The sequence below is a fragment of the Macaca nemestrina genome, chromosome 14, assembly GCF_043159975.1.
Source record: "Macaca nemestrina isolate mMacNem1 chromosome 14, mMacNem.hap1, whole genome shotgun sequence".
Classification (NCBI taxonomy): Eukaryota; Metazoa; Chordata; class Mammalia; order Primates; family Cercopithecidae; genus Macaca; species Macaca nemestrina.
In genome coordinates, this window is record NC_092138.1 from 118,843,879 (window position 1) to 118,858,499 (window position 14,621).

Here is a 14,621-nt window from a genome sequence, read left to right on the forward strand (position 1 = left end):
ACTCGGTGTTGCAGGTAAACCAGATTGTTGCAATTGTACTCTCAGTCTCAAAGGAGACGATAGATAAACTAGAGCATCAGCTATTAGTGGCGGTAAGAAAGGCAAGTAGCCGTCTCCAGCTTGAGTGCCCTTAGAGCAGATACCCTCTGGCCTCACACTCGCCAGTTATGTCAAGGCACCCTTTCTGGTCATGGCTACTTTGTGGTTTTGGACCTGAAAGGCTCTAAAGAGACAGGTTTTGGCTGGTGGGAATTTGGAGTTGTGGTGGTTTTTGCAGGCAGATGCTCACCTCTGTGCACCTGCATTGCCGGCCACCCGGCCCCACGTGCCTCCGCTCGGTACGTGTTTCTTCTGTAGGGAGCATTAGCCTGCTCACGTTCCTGGTCTGCTGATCTTCTCTGTTGGTCCAGTTCCATGAGGGTACAGACCACAGCCATGGAGCCCAGGCCTTGGTGGCAAGTGAGCCCCAGTGCTTGGGTTGCTGTTAGATCTGTGTGTTGGGCCTGTGCTGGGAACACGGATAGGGCCCTGGAGCTGGGGTTTGCCCTGACCCCTGCTGGCAAGGGGAAGAAGGGCAGCACCAAGAGCTTTGCTTTCCTTGTCTCTCGCCACAGACTGCACCACCCTGAAACTCGGCAGCTGAAACAACAGTAGTCATGTGTCACCCCTTTCAGGGGACAGGAATTCAGACGGCACAGAGGAGGTGACTTTCTTTTGGTCCGTGAGTCTAGGGTCTCAGCTGGAAGACTCGAATATGGGGGTGTTGTTAGTGTGGGCTGCGTCCTTTCACGTCTGGTGGCCAGTGCTAGTTAGTGGGTTGTTGGCTAGGGCACCCACGTGTGGCCTCCCAGGTGGCGTGGGCCCCTCACACGCAGTGGCTGGGCCGCACAGAGCAAGCAAGCAAGGCAGAGCTGCGTTGAGGCCACAGTCTGTGTCATGGGCTGCCACTTCTGCCACATACTTTAGTTCCAGGCAGTTAGGTCCACCCAGGCAAAGGAGAGGGGTACCGACCCACCTCTCGATGGAGGAGTCTCGGCGTGCTGCTGGAGTCTCGGTGTGCTGCTGGAGTCTCGGCGTGCTGCTGGAGTCTCGGCATGCTGCTGGAGGCACGTGAGGGACTGGCAGGTGTTTGCACTGGTTTTGCCATCTTTGGACAAATGCCGTAGTTGAAAGAACTAGACAAAGGCAACAGTAGGGACGGAGCCACCTTCGATTTTCTTTCTTTGCAGAGAGGCTCAATTAAGGGTTAAGCAGCAGATGGAAAGGGAATCTGTTCTGATATTTTAAAGTCCCTTAAATGTAATTTCTGGGACTACTTTGGATATTAATTGTTTTTTCCAAATTTAGGAACCAACTCTCCTTTTTCTGCCAAGGGAAAAAACAAAAAGACAAAAGAGGGAAAAGAAAATCTCTCAGATATTGAAAGGATTCATTCTTTTTCTCTCCACCCCTTTTGATAATTAGCTGGTGAAATTGGTATGTGGAAAATGGTTTAAAATTAGGGGGCGGGTAGAGAGCGCTCTTCATCTCATGAGTTTCCTGGACCGAAGTTGCTTCCCATCCTGGAGAAGCCATTTGGCATTGAAAGTTCTTTCTTGCTGTTGTTACCGTTCCCAAGGAGAAGATGAGTCTCCCTTCCAGATCCTGGGCTTTCCTAAAGCAGAAAGGAGCAAATGGCAGATTGGAATGTGACATTTTTCTTACTTTTAGAATAAAAAAGTTTCCACTGTTAGGAAGGCAATCTTTTGTGTTGGCAGATGGAGAAGGCAATCTTTTGTGCCGGTTGTTGTGAAATGACGTTTTTAAATGTTGATAGCGTGTAGGATAGCCCAGCGGACCAGGGTATTTTCTTGTGGGGAAAAGGAATTTCCTTCTTATAGTCCCCCCAGGTGGTGAAAGGCAAACACCAGGTTCAGCTGTAGGATCATGAAGATACGTTTAAAGAGGCTGCACAAGGACGTTTCCTTCCATTTTCTTAATGTCTTGCCGTCATGGGGGTGTCTTTAAAGCTCGGTTAGATAGTACGTGAAAGTTGACACACCCTCCCAAAACCCAGATGGCGGGTGGAAGTGTGCAGAGGCCACGCTGGGAAGAATACCAGGTCAGTTCTGTGGGAGGGTGCCTGCGTCTTCCTTCTTTGCCTTCTGAGCTTGCGTGGTTCTCACTTGCAGTCGTGCCTTCTGGTGCCTCTGACCCAGAGGCACAGGACTGCAGAGCAGACCTCAGAGCTGGCCCTGTGAAAACAGTGCAGAGGCCGGGTGTGTGCGGGGCTCAGAAAACAGTGCAGAGGCTGGGTGCGGGGGCTCACGCCTGTGATCCCAGCACTCTGGGAGGCTGAGGCAGGCAGATCGCTTGAGGTCAGGAGTTAGAGATCAACCTGGCCAATGTGGTAAAACCCTGTCTCTACTAAAAGTACAAAAATTAGCTGGGCATGGTGGCACACACCTGTTAATCCCAGCTACTTGGGAGACTGAGGCAGGAGAATCGTGTGAACCTGGGAGGCGGAGGTTACAGTGAGCCAAGATGGTGCCACTGCACGCCAGCCTGGACAACAGAGGTTGTCTGTTTCAAAACAAACAAAACCAGTGCAGAGTCTGAGATCCATGTGCCTGATTGTTGTAGCACTTGACCTCCGTGTTTCTGTGGGGGTCTCTGGTTCCAGGGCAGGCGCTCCTGGAGCACGTTTGCCCTGAGGGAGATCCCGCTCTGCCCACTGGGGTCGGCCGACCCGGCCTTGTGCTCACTGCACACGGGGTCGTACAGTTTACCCAGCATACTGTGTGAAGATTTTTTTGAAGCAGTTTTAAATTTCTGGTAACTTTAAAGATTTTTCTTGGCCGGGCGTGGTGGCTCAAGCCTGTAATCCTAGCACTTTGGGAGGCCGAGACGGGTGGATCACGAGGTCAGGAGATTGAGACCATCCTGGCTAACACGGTGAAACCCCGTCTCTACTAAAAAATACAAAAAACTAGCCGGGCGAGGTGGCGGGCGCCTGTAGTCCCAGCTACTCGGGAGGCTGAGGCAGGAGAATGGCGTGAACCCGGGAGGCGGAGCTTGCAGTGAGCCAAGATCCGTCCACTGCACTCCAGCCTGGGCGACACAGCGAGACTCCGTCTCAAAAAAAAAACAAAAAAAAAACAAAAAAAGATTTTTCTTTTAGCCTCATATAGAAGGATACTTTTTGTGGTTAAAATCTTACTGTTGAGATTAGAAATTTTTCCTTTGGATCATTTATATTGTATTTGGTAAGTCAGAGTGAATATGTTGATAGAATATTCATTTCCAGAGTAGTTTCTATGGTTGCATCCTTGTAAAATAAAGCCAGATTACAAGAAGTCTTCAGTAATTTGTCTAGTCTAACAAAGAACAAAGCTCTCCGGAAAATGAGCAGAAGAACCCCGAGATAAGACGAATATTTTCTGCCTGTGAAGTTTTCCGTTCAGATGATTGTATCCACACCGCCCCTTTTCTGTAGTTTGACTTTCTGCGTAAAATGTGATTGCACATTCTGGTCCAAAGGCAGGAGGCAGTGTTGTGAGGGCGGTGTGGCTCACGGAGGCCTCACTCCCTGGCTTTGGCTCCAGCCTCCTGGTAGCGTGCAGAGACACACTGTGGGAATGGAGGCCACTGCCACAGGCGCTGAGGATGATCGTTGTTTTTGGTTTGTCGGCAAAACGTGGACACGTTTTGTCTTACCAGCGTGTTGTGGAAAAGCAGGGATTGCCGTGGAAACTCCAAACTTTGGGAAAATAAATGATCGCTTCTGAGGTAACTGATGTAGACGTATTATTGTAGACATGGTAAACTACCTTATTCACCTTCACCTACTGGTGGTATTGACTGGGTGGGTTGTAAAATGCCATTGTTTGCACTGTCTTTGGTAAACATGAAGGATCAGATGTCATCTCTTTAGTGGGTGAGAACGTCTCTGGAAGAACATTAAAGTTGCCTAATGCCAGGTATCACTGAAAGGATTTTTTTTTTTTTTTTTTTTGAGACGGAGTCTCGCTCTGTCGCCCAAGCTGGAGTGCAGTGGCCGGATCTCAGCTCACTGCAAGCTCCGCCTCCCGGGTTCACGCCATTCTCCTGCCTCAGCCTCCCGAGTAGCTGGGACTACAGGCGCCCGCCACCTCGCCCGGCTAGTTTTTTGTATTTTTTAGTAGAGACGGGGTTTCACCGTGTTAGCCAGGATAGTCTCGATCTCCTGACCTCGTGATCCACCCGTCTCGGCCTCCCAAAGTGCTGGGATTACAGGCTTGAGCCACCGCGCCCGGCCCACTGAAAGGATTTTTAAAGCTAGTGAGCAGGTTGCCAGGTTGTTCAAAGGTAGAGTAGGCAGGGAGGTGACTGGCTTTCCCCAGGGCCCAGATGGAGATGGGCAGGGGTCCTTCCTGCCAGCCTGGAGCCTTAGGTGCACCCTCAGTCCATTTCAGGGTCAGCCGGGGCCTAGGTGTACCGGCAGCCACGAAGCCACTGAGTCTTTTGTTCCTGACGTGCTAGTGGCCAGGGTCGCCTCTGTTCTGCCGTCAACACAGTTCCATTGGTTCTTTTTCCTGTCTTTTTAAAATTTAAATTTATAAAATTATTTAAATATTTTTATGGGCTTGTCTTTGAATAATTTTTAACAGAGATTATCCGAAATATGTCTAGTCCTTATTTGTCTTTGAATTTTAGGAATCTTATAAAGGGCAGTGTCTCAGTTTCTAGGATCTTTCCCCCACTAGACATTGTTTATTTAAAAAAAAGAAGTCAGTAGCTTGGTAGACATTGATGGGCAGGAGGCCACGCACTGGGAGCCTCACCTGCAGGGTGCGGGTGCGCCTTGTGCTTCCCTGTGGGGGACGGTGCCTCACCCCTCAGGTGGGCTGGTGGTGCGGGTGCTGGTAGGAGCCTCCCACAGGAGCAGGCAGTTGAAGCCCAAAGGCGCGCTGCCGTCTTCTCTGGGAACGTGATGCTGAGCTCTTCGTGAAAGTTTAATAATTTATCCTGTATGTATAATAGAAATGGTTTTTTAAAAAAGCATCTAACATCAAATGTAGTACAATTAAGGATAACTGTATTATGGCATTATATTGGATGCATGGTTATTTCATATTAAATGACAATGGAGAAGTATCTACTTGTAGACGAAAAATAATATCGTCCTGTCAGCCGCAAGAATGAAATTCATTCAGTTAAAAATGTTGGGCTAGGCACGGTGGCTCACACCTGTAATCCCAGCCCTTTGGGAGACTGAAGCGGGTGGATCACTCGAGGTCAGGAGTTTGAGACCCGTCTGGCCGATGTGGTGAAACCCCATCTCTACTAAAAATACAAAAATTAGCCAGGCTCTAATTGATGTGCGCCTGTAATCCCAGCTACTTGGGAGGCTGAGGCAGGAGAATCTCTTGAGCCCAGGAGGCGGGATTGCGCCCCTGCACTCCAGCCTGGGTGACAGAGCAAGACTCAGTCTCAAAAAAAAAAAAAAAAAAAAAAAAAAGGAAAAGAAAAAGAAAAGAAAATGTTGACCTGGTAGAGTGGTACTTGCCTGTAGTCCCACCTATTGGAAGGCTGAAGTGGGAAGATCTCCTGAGCCCAGGAGTTGGAGGTTGCAGTGAGCTGTGGTTGCACCACTGCACTCCAGCCCGGGTGACAGAATGAGACCCTGTTTCTACAAATGAATGAATAGCAAGTGTGTATATGCTGCCTTTGTTTTTCCTACGGATTATGTTAAGTTGTGATTATTGCATGCTTATTTTATGATTACATTTAGAGGAAGAGACATACAAATAAAGTGATAGTGTTGTAAAAACTTGAAGCTTTTTATTTTAATCATGAAGAAAATCTCAGTTATGTAAACGTATATCATCATGTGGAATAAAAAGCTTACTGTCTTCTGTGTTGCTAAAGAGAATTTGTGAGGTCACTAGCATGAACATAGCTACACACCAATATTTACCTAAAGAATATATTTATCTTATGGACTTGGCATGTGAGTAGTTCTCCTATCCCTCTATCCCCTTTGGGTCTTATCTGAGCTGTGAACATAACTGGGTGTCTCACGTCACGACAGCCTGTAGTGCCAGCCTCCAGGAGCTGCTCGCGTACTTGGCCTCCACATCCCTCATGGGGATCCCGCACAGGGTCTGAGTTCTGCTTCACTGTCTGGGGAACCTTTTCCCCTTCAGTTTTTGTGTCTATCTGAACCCACCAATTAACATTTAAGGAAAAAACTTCACAAAGTGGGGAATATTCCTTTTTTCTCCAGCCACATCGGTGCCTTGGACAAGATATTAAAGGGGGCATTTGGAAGAAGAGAATGTTTTCTAGAAGGATGGTGGAGTCTAGCTCGAGCACGTTAAGTGTGTGCTGAGGTGGGCCTCATTAGTCTGCTGTTCTGCTTTTCTCAAAAGGCTTGATTTGTTGCTGTCGTGACCCATTTTGATTGTGGTTTGGGTAGGTTTTGCACCCCTACCATGCCACCCCACCCTCCCTACCATAGCATTTCATCGCTTGACACTTAGATACTGTTCTAACTAGGATTTTGTTATAGGCTGTGGCATTGATGAGAATCTGGGTGGGTCCGTGAAGGAACTGTTCCTGTGATCAATTCTGGCTTTACAAGTCGTAGCTCTAGTTTTACTGTAAAAATGCCAGGTTTCCGGGTGTATTGGCTCGTTCTCACATTGCTATAAAGACATACCCGAGGCTGGGTAGTTTATATGGAAAAGAGGTTTAATCGGCTCATGGTTCTGTGGGCAGGCTGTATAGGTTTCTGCTTCTGGGGAGGCCTCAAGAAACTTAAAATCGGCCGGGCACAGTGGCTCAAGCCTGTAATCCCAGCACTTTGGGAGGCCGAGACGGACGGATCACGAGGTCAGGAGATCGAGACCATCCTGGCTAACCCGGTGAAACCCCGTCTCTACTAAAAAATACAAAAAACTAGCCGGGCGAGGTGGCGGCGCCTATAGTCCCAGCTACTCGGGAGGCTGAGGCAGGAGAATGGCGTAAACCTGGGAGGCGGAGCTTGCAGTGAGCTGAGATCCGGCCACTGCACTCCAGCCTGGGCGACAGAGCGAGACTCCGTCTCAAAAAAAAAAAAAAAAAAGAAACTTAAAATCATGGCAGAAGGCCTAGGAGAAGCATATTTTCACATGGCCGGCAGGAGAGAGAAAGCGTGAAGGGAGAAGTGCTGCACACTTTCCAACAACCAGGTCTCATGAGAACTCACGCATGAGAACAGCAAGGGGGAGGTCCACCCCCATGATCCAGTCAGCTCCTACCAGGCCCCTCCCCCAGCACTGAGGATTACAGTTCAGCATGAGATTTGGGTGGGGACACAGAGCCAAACCAGGTAATTTTGCCCCTGACCACTCCCAAATCTCATGTCCTTCTCACATTTTGTTTTTTTGACGGAGTCTCACTCTGTCACCTAGGCTGGAGTGCAGTGGAGCTCACTGCAACCTCTGCCAGGCTCAAGTGATTCTGCTGCCTCAGCCTCCTGAGTAGCTGGGATCACAGGCGTGTGCCACCACGATGTATAGATTTCCATACATCCTGTGAAATCTAGGTGGAGGCTCCCAAGCGTCAACTCTTGCCCTGTGTGCCACCCGCTGGGTTAGCACCATGTAGAAGCCTTGGTAGCTGCCGGCTTGCACCCTTAGGTCAGTGTCCTGAGACGTATCTGGGGTGCTTTCAGCCACCCCTGGAGCTGAAGTGGCTGTGATGCTGGACACCATGTACTGAGGTTGCACAGAGCAGCAGGGCCCTGGGCCTGGCCCACAAAACCATTCTTCTTTCTTAGGCCTCCAGGCCTGTGATGGGAGGGGCTGCTGCAGAGGTCTCCGAGGCATTTTCCCCATTGTCTTGGCTATTAACATTCAGCTCCTCATGGAAATTTCTGTAGCTGGCTTGAACTCCTTCCCTGAAAAACGGGATTTTTTTCCTACCACATTGTCGGGCTGCAAAATTTCCACACTTTTATGCCGTGCTTCCCTTTTAAATATAAGTTCCAGTTTCAGATACTCTCTTCGTGCATGCACATGAGTGATACTGTTAGAAGCAGCCAGGCCACATCTTGACTGCTTTGCTACTTAGGAAACTCTTCCACCACATACCCTAAATCATCTCTCTCAAGTTCAAAGTTCCACAGGTCCCTAGAGCAGGGGCACAGCACCGCCTGTCTCTTTGCTGAAGCGAGAGCGACCTTTACTCCAGTTCCGAATAGGTTCCTCATCTCCGTCTGAGACCTCCTCAGCCTGGACTTCATTGTCCATATCACTATCAGCATTTTGGTCAAAACCATTCAAAAAGCCTGTAGGAAGTTCCAAACTTCCCGTCTTCTTCTGAGCCCTTCAGACTGTTCGAACTTCTGCCCATTACCCAGTTCAAAGCTGTTTCGGTATCTTTATAGCAATGCCTCACTTCTCTAGTGCCAATTTTCTTTATTAGTCTGTTCTCACACTGCTATAAAGACATACCTAAGACTGGGTAATTTATAAAGAAAAGGGGTTTGATCGGCTCATGGTTCCTTGGACTGTATAGGCTTCTGCTTCTAGGGAGGCCTCAGGAAACTTACAGTCATGGTGGGAGGGCAAAGGGGAAGCGAGCACATCTTACCTGACCCTCAGGATGAAGAGAGCGCAAAGGAGGAAGTGCCACACACTTTCCAACAACCAAATCTTGTGAGATCTATCACGAAAACAGCAAGGGGGACGTCTGCCCCCGTGGTCCAGTCACCTCCTGTCATGCCCCTCCCCCAGTATTTGGGATTACAGTTCAACATGAGATTTTGGTGGGGACACAGAGCCAAACCATATCACTATGTGTCTGTAAACAGTGAGGTTATGATATGACGTCAGCTCCGCAGCCTGTAGGGAAATGTGGGGGAGGGAGGAGCTCACCGAGCTCGGGACTTGGAGGGAAGGACTGGGCCACTTGGTTCTCATAAACAAGCAGGACCAAGACTGGAGGCTTCTGGCCTTGCCCTGGTCGTAGATTCTGAGGATTTTCTGTTGGTTTTAATTTAAAAAAATAAGGACATTTAAGATAGTGGTTTTTTTTTTTTTTTTTAATGGTATTTAAGAAGAACAGAGTTTTAGGACTAAAATGAGTTCTGTATTTTTATTCAGAGAGGAGTATCCTTGGGTACATCCCTTGGCCGTTTGTCTTGGTCCTTCAGTTCAGTTTGCAAGAATCTTCATTATTGCTGCTTGGTGTCCTCTCTTTACTTTCATCCTTTTATCTTTTTATTTAGGATTTTGTATTTAAAAAGCTCTTAAATTGAAAGAAGCATCAGAATTCCTGGAAATCCCAGTCTCTGGGAGGGAATTTACCTTCCTCCTTCCTTCCCTCCCTCCTTTCCTTCCTGCCTTCTTTCTTTTCTTCCCTTTCCTTTCTTCCTCTCTTTCCTTCCCTCCCTCCTTTCTTTGTTCCTTCCTTCCTTTTATTTCTTTCCTCCTTTCCTTCCCTTCTTTCTCCCCTCCCTCCCTTTTCTATTTTTTCTTCTTTTGACAGGGTCGTCCTCTGTTGCCCAGGCTGGAGTGCAGTGGTCCAACCACGGCTCCCTGCAGCCTCGACCTCCTGGGTTCAAGGGAACCTCCCACCTCAGCCTCCCAAGTAACTGGGACTACAGGTGTGTGCCACCACCTCTGGCTAATTTTTGAAAGTTGTTTGTAGAGATGGGGTCTCACTGTTTTGTCTAGGCTGTTCTCGAACTCCTGGGCTCAAGCAGTCCTCCAGCCTTGACCTCTCAAAATGCTGGGATTACAGGCATGAGCCAGTGCTCCGGCCTGGGAGTTCATTTAACTTGAGTTTGGAAGTCAGACATGAAATCTCCTGAAAGTTCTTGAGTTTGGGCAAATGTACTGAGGATAAGAAGAACCTTCAAGGAGCTGGGTTTTTCTGGACTTGTCGTAATGTGATTTTTAAGTGGCCAGAACTGAAGCCAGTGTTTCGGAGTTGGAATGTGTGCATGCTTCCTGTTCATGCTTTGCATACACTAGTTTTGTTCTCTTACCCGCCATCCTGGTGTCTACTCTACATTGTGCACAAATTGTGACACTAAAAACACAAGGTCTGTTGCTCAGGTGGAAATGGACTGGTCGTTTTGCTGGGCGGGCGCAGAGGTCGGGCTGGCTCTGTGGATAGCAGGTGCAACCCACGTGGAAGGGGAGGAGGGTCTCCTGACTGAGCGAGAAGCCCCAGGTCTGCTGTCCTCCCCGGGTAGGTTTGGAGTAGGCACTGCACTCTGTCTCTTGTTGCTGTGAGGTTGGGGGATGGCCCTAGAGGGCCATGGGATCTTGGGGCCCTAGAGGCCTGTGGCAGTCTTGGGGCTGTGGGGTCTGGACCAGCCCTGCCCTGGCACCTGTACTGACCAAGAGAGGCCCACGGTCCCCTCCTCTCCTCATGGCTCTGGAGCTCCTGTCAACCTCTGAAAAGTGAGTTGCAATGCCTCCCTCTCCTGGACTTCCGAATTGCGAGGTGGGGAAGGTCCAGGCCATTCTTCCTGGGGTGGACCTGGACCCCTGACCTCTGCCTGGGCTCCTCTGCCTTGTGGGTGGGGGGGCGTCACTAGGGGCGTGGCATCATCAGGGGTGGGGCTGGGCTCTGCCAGTCAAGGCACACGGGGCCATGGCAGGGCAGGGCGCATGGAGCTGGCCTGGCCTGGGCGTCGGTGGGATCCTGGGCCGTCTGGGGGAGTTGCAGGTTGGGGCTCCTGGGGGAAATGCAGATGATTTTTTTCTGGAATTTCCTGGCCACGCTTCCTGGACTGGGCGGAGCTTCTGCGGTGCGGGGTCTGAGTCCCTGCGGCTTGCTCTCTCCCACTAGGTGGATGTTGTCAGTGGAAAGGTCTCGATTTAGGATACATAAAACACAGTTTTGTTTTAACTAATTCATTTCGTTTTGCTTAGATCAAGGAGAATGAATAATGTGCTAGGCTGAATGATTGAGATGAGACAGCATTTCTGTCACTGTTACGAATAGGAGCTCTTCCTCTCCTTTTAAATTTATTTTTGACACGGAGTTTCGCTGTGTCACCCAGATTAGAGTGCAGTGGTGCGATCTTGGCTCACTGCAACCTCCGCCTCCTGGGTTCAAGCGATTCTCCTGCCTCAGCCTCCCGAGTAGCTGGGATTACAGGCGCCCGCCACCGCGCCCGGATAATTTTTATATTTTTAGTAGAGATAGGGTTTTGCCATGTTGGTCTCGAACTCCTGACCTTGTGATCCACCCGCCTCGGCCTCCCAAAGTGCTGAGATTGCAGGCATGAGCCAGTGCACCCAGCCTGTCATTTACATTTGTATTGTAAACTAATTTGTTCTTAATCGGGAGGTTTCATAAACTCCTAGAATCCATCAGCCCTAAGGAGACTTGGCAGCACTGCTCCCAGGGCTGTTCTCCGAAGCCAGCCTGTGATGCTTCAGCCCCGAGGGGCAGCCCCTGGGCCACAGAAGCAGCATCCCTTGCTAGGAGAAAATCTTCCCAAGCCTCCTGGAAGTCAGGAGAGGCCGTGGTTCTGGAGGAGAGGGTGGAGCCGCTGCCTTGCAGAACCTGCTCTATCTGCTTCTGCCGGGCCTCCCTCCTCCTCCTCGGTGTCCCCTTTTCCTTTCACCTCTGCCCTGGGCCGTCCTCAGCTGTCCCTTAATGGAAGGGAGCACTGGGGATGCTACCGACCAGCCAGAGGCATCTGTGCTGTGTTTCTGGACCTAACACTGGTGTGAGGACTGGCTTGTTGGTCAGCGCTTGTCAGAGGATTCCTGAGTGCAGCTGAATTGGACACACAGCAGAATAGTGGATAATTCTAGATATTATTTGGTAGTGTGTTACATAGCATTCTTAAACATTTTTTCAAAAGATTACACAACTTAATTTCATGGGTAGGATTTGTGGCTGGTGGTGGTGATGAGGACTGTGAGATGGAGTAGGGTTTGGCAGGTGCCTTCAGGAGGGGACAGCATGTGAGGGCCACAGCTCATGCCCGAAAATGTCTGTAGACCCCGGCAGCTCCACGAGGTCTGCCTGCCGTGCTCCACGAGGTCTGCCTGCCGTGCTCCACCCGGGCTCATCTCAGGCCAGGAGACCTTGTCGGCAGAGCCGTGCCGTGGCAGGCAGGTGTCTTTGGTGGGCCTCAAGGCCCTAGTCTTAAAAGTATTGAGGGCCCCAGAGGGCTCTTGTTAATTGGGCTGTATCTAATGATAGATACTGTAAAAGAAATGAAAACTGAAAAGTTAAAAATCACATAATTTTAAAAAAATAATAAACACATAGCATTTTATTTACATGTTAGGGAAAACAGCAGTGTCTATGAAAAGTACTTTTTCTGAATGAAAAAACTCAGTTGGGTGGCATTGTTTTCCATGTTGGTCCATCTCTGTCACGTCTGGCTAATCCAAGAGACAGCTGGATTTAAGATCGACTTCTGCACCCAGCCTGAGGTGATACTGTCTGATAGGAGAAAATCTGGCCTTACGTAGACTGTGGTTGGCAAGGGAGAAGTATTTCGATATCTTTTCAGATAATTGCAGCTGTTCTGCTTTGATACGGCACCAAGACTCAACGAGGTGAAACTGTGCCCGTGGCTGCCTTCCTCTGTGGCGTGAAAGCCCGTCTTGATGCATCTTTTGCCTGTGCGTGATTTTGAATATTAGGCACTGGGTGTTTGGGGAATGTTGGCTCACCTTGTTATGAAGATCTTCCCCATGTTGACACGTTTTATTATATGGTATCAAAAATCGTAGTCACTAATGATACCTTTCATGTAATAAGAGAAGTCATAACTACGGGAAACTTTCAAACTCGTAGGGACGGATACACATTTACGTCTGTTTCGAAAATTCAAAAGGTAGAGTTTTAACACTGGCAACAGATACTACTGGTTGTTTTCTTTGAGGCTCACTCTGTTTTGTGGAAATGTCTGCCAGATATCCAGGCCTGAGTGGCAGGTCCAGGTCTGAGTGGCATATCCAGGTCTGAGTGGCATATACAGGCCTGAGTGGCAAGTCCAGGCCTGAGTGGCAGGTCCAGATCTGAGTGGCATGTCCAGTCCTGAGTGGCATGTCCAGGCCTGAATGGCAGGTCCAGATCTGAGTGGCATGTCCAGTCCTGAGTGGCATGTCCAGGCCTGAGTGGCATGTCCAGGCCTGAGTGGCATATCCAAGTCTGAGTAGCATAGATTTTGCCAGTTGTTCTTTTAAGTGAAGATGCTCTATGAGTGAGGAAAGCTTCCGGTTCCACCCAGCCATTGCGCCTGGCCTGCTGCCTGCCCCCTTCCTCTGATGTAGAACACTGGAGAGCTGTGCTCAGAGGCCACCATCTCACTGCCTCATCCAGGGCATTCTCAGGCGAGCCCCCCAAGTGCCTAGTGGTCAAGAGTTCAGGTGCTGGTATACACTTTGGTGTCCTGACCTGGTCGATGCTAAGGGGCTGATACCCCCGCTTGGGTACCGTCTGCGCAAATATCAACACAGTGAAAAAGAAAATTGAGGTCCTAGTATTATTATGAAAATAGGTTTGACCTCCTGGACTCCTGGAAGGATTGCAGGGGTCCCCGGAGGACTCCTGTTGGGGTAGGTGTGAAGAGTGCAGGCTGAGCTGGCTGGCATACAGCTGTGATGGACCAGGAAAGGTAGCGTGCCCTGCATGTTCGAGGGCTGGCACGAGCAGCTTGGCTGCCTGGCCCCAGCTTGGCAGTGGGAGATCGGGGGTGGGAGGTGGGTACCTGGGCCTCCCTGCCTACTGTGATGGGGCGGGCTGTGCACCGTTGCTAAGACCAGCTCCTGGGGAAGGTGATGCAGTTAAGTCAGGTGTTACCAAGTCAGCCCGGAGGCCCCCAGGTCCGGGATCTGAGCCCTGAAAAGCAGTAGCCACATCTGGGCACAGGTAGGGGCTGGCCTGGTGTCTGCTTTGTGGGGAGGAGGCATCTGTTGAGAGGCTCTGTTGTTGACGCATTTTCTCATCCAGACGCTGGACACCCAGGTTTTTGCAACCTCTTATACTTTTTACTTGTTGATAGTCAAAGATGGAAACAGGGCGTGGTTGGCCTCCTGCAGCTGTCTGACTGGCTGCTCCTGGTGACCTTGGGCAGGTCTCTGCATCTCCTCGTCTGGTCGTGGACTCCTGGAGCCCCAGGTGTGCCTCGCTCACTTGTTGCTGTTTTATCTGCCCCCGAGGCTTCCTGCCCACTTCCAGCTTCCGGTGGCCTCAGCAGAGGGGTTTCTCCAGTATCACATCACCAGGCTGGGGTGTCAGCCTGACAGTTCCCACTTGCAGTCTGGCCTCTCAGACTGCCCAGAGCAGTCAGCAGCCCTCTTCCAAAGCCCCCAGCTGTGGGCGGGGCGTTGGCAGATTCCCTGCCGTCTCCTCATGGACTCCGTGGCCCTGCTTCTGCGTCAGGAGGGGCCTGGCTAGGAGTGTTTTTTGTGTTTATGTTCACTTCTCCAACCAGACTCTTAAGCTTCTTGGAGGCAAGGATTTTTTTGTTAAAAAAAAAAATTACGTCCAAGTACCACCCAAGTGCTTGGGTGGTACCTCTCATCCCAGGACTTTGGGAGGCCGAGGCGGGCAGATCACTTGAGACCAGGAGTTTGAGACCAGCCTGGCCAACATGGCGAAACCCCCATCTCTATTGAAAACACAAAAAT

The 14,621-nt window shown here is 50.0% G+C and overlaps 1 protein-coding gene across 7 annotated transcripts in view; it reads left to right on the forward strand.

Annotated features, from left to right (window-relative positions):
* LOC105472004 (euchromatic histone lysine methyltransferase 1) overlaps positions 1–14,621 on the forward strand; it is a 228,556-nt gene that overhangs the window by 84,921 nt on the left and 129,014 nt on the right. The window lies entirely within an intron of this gene.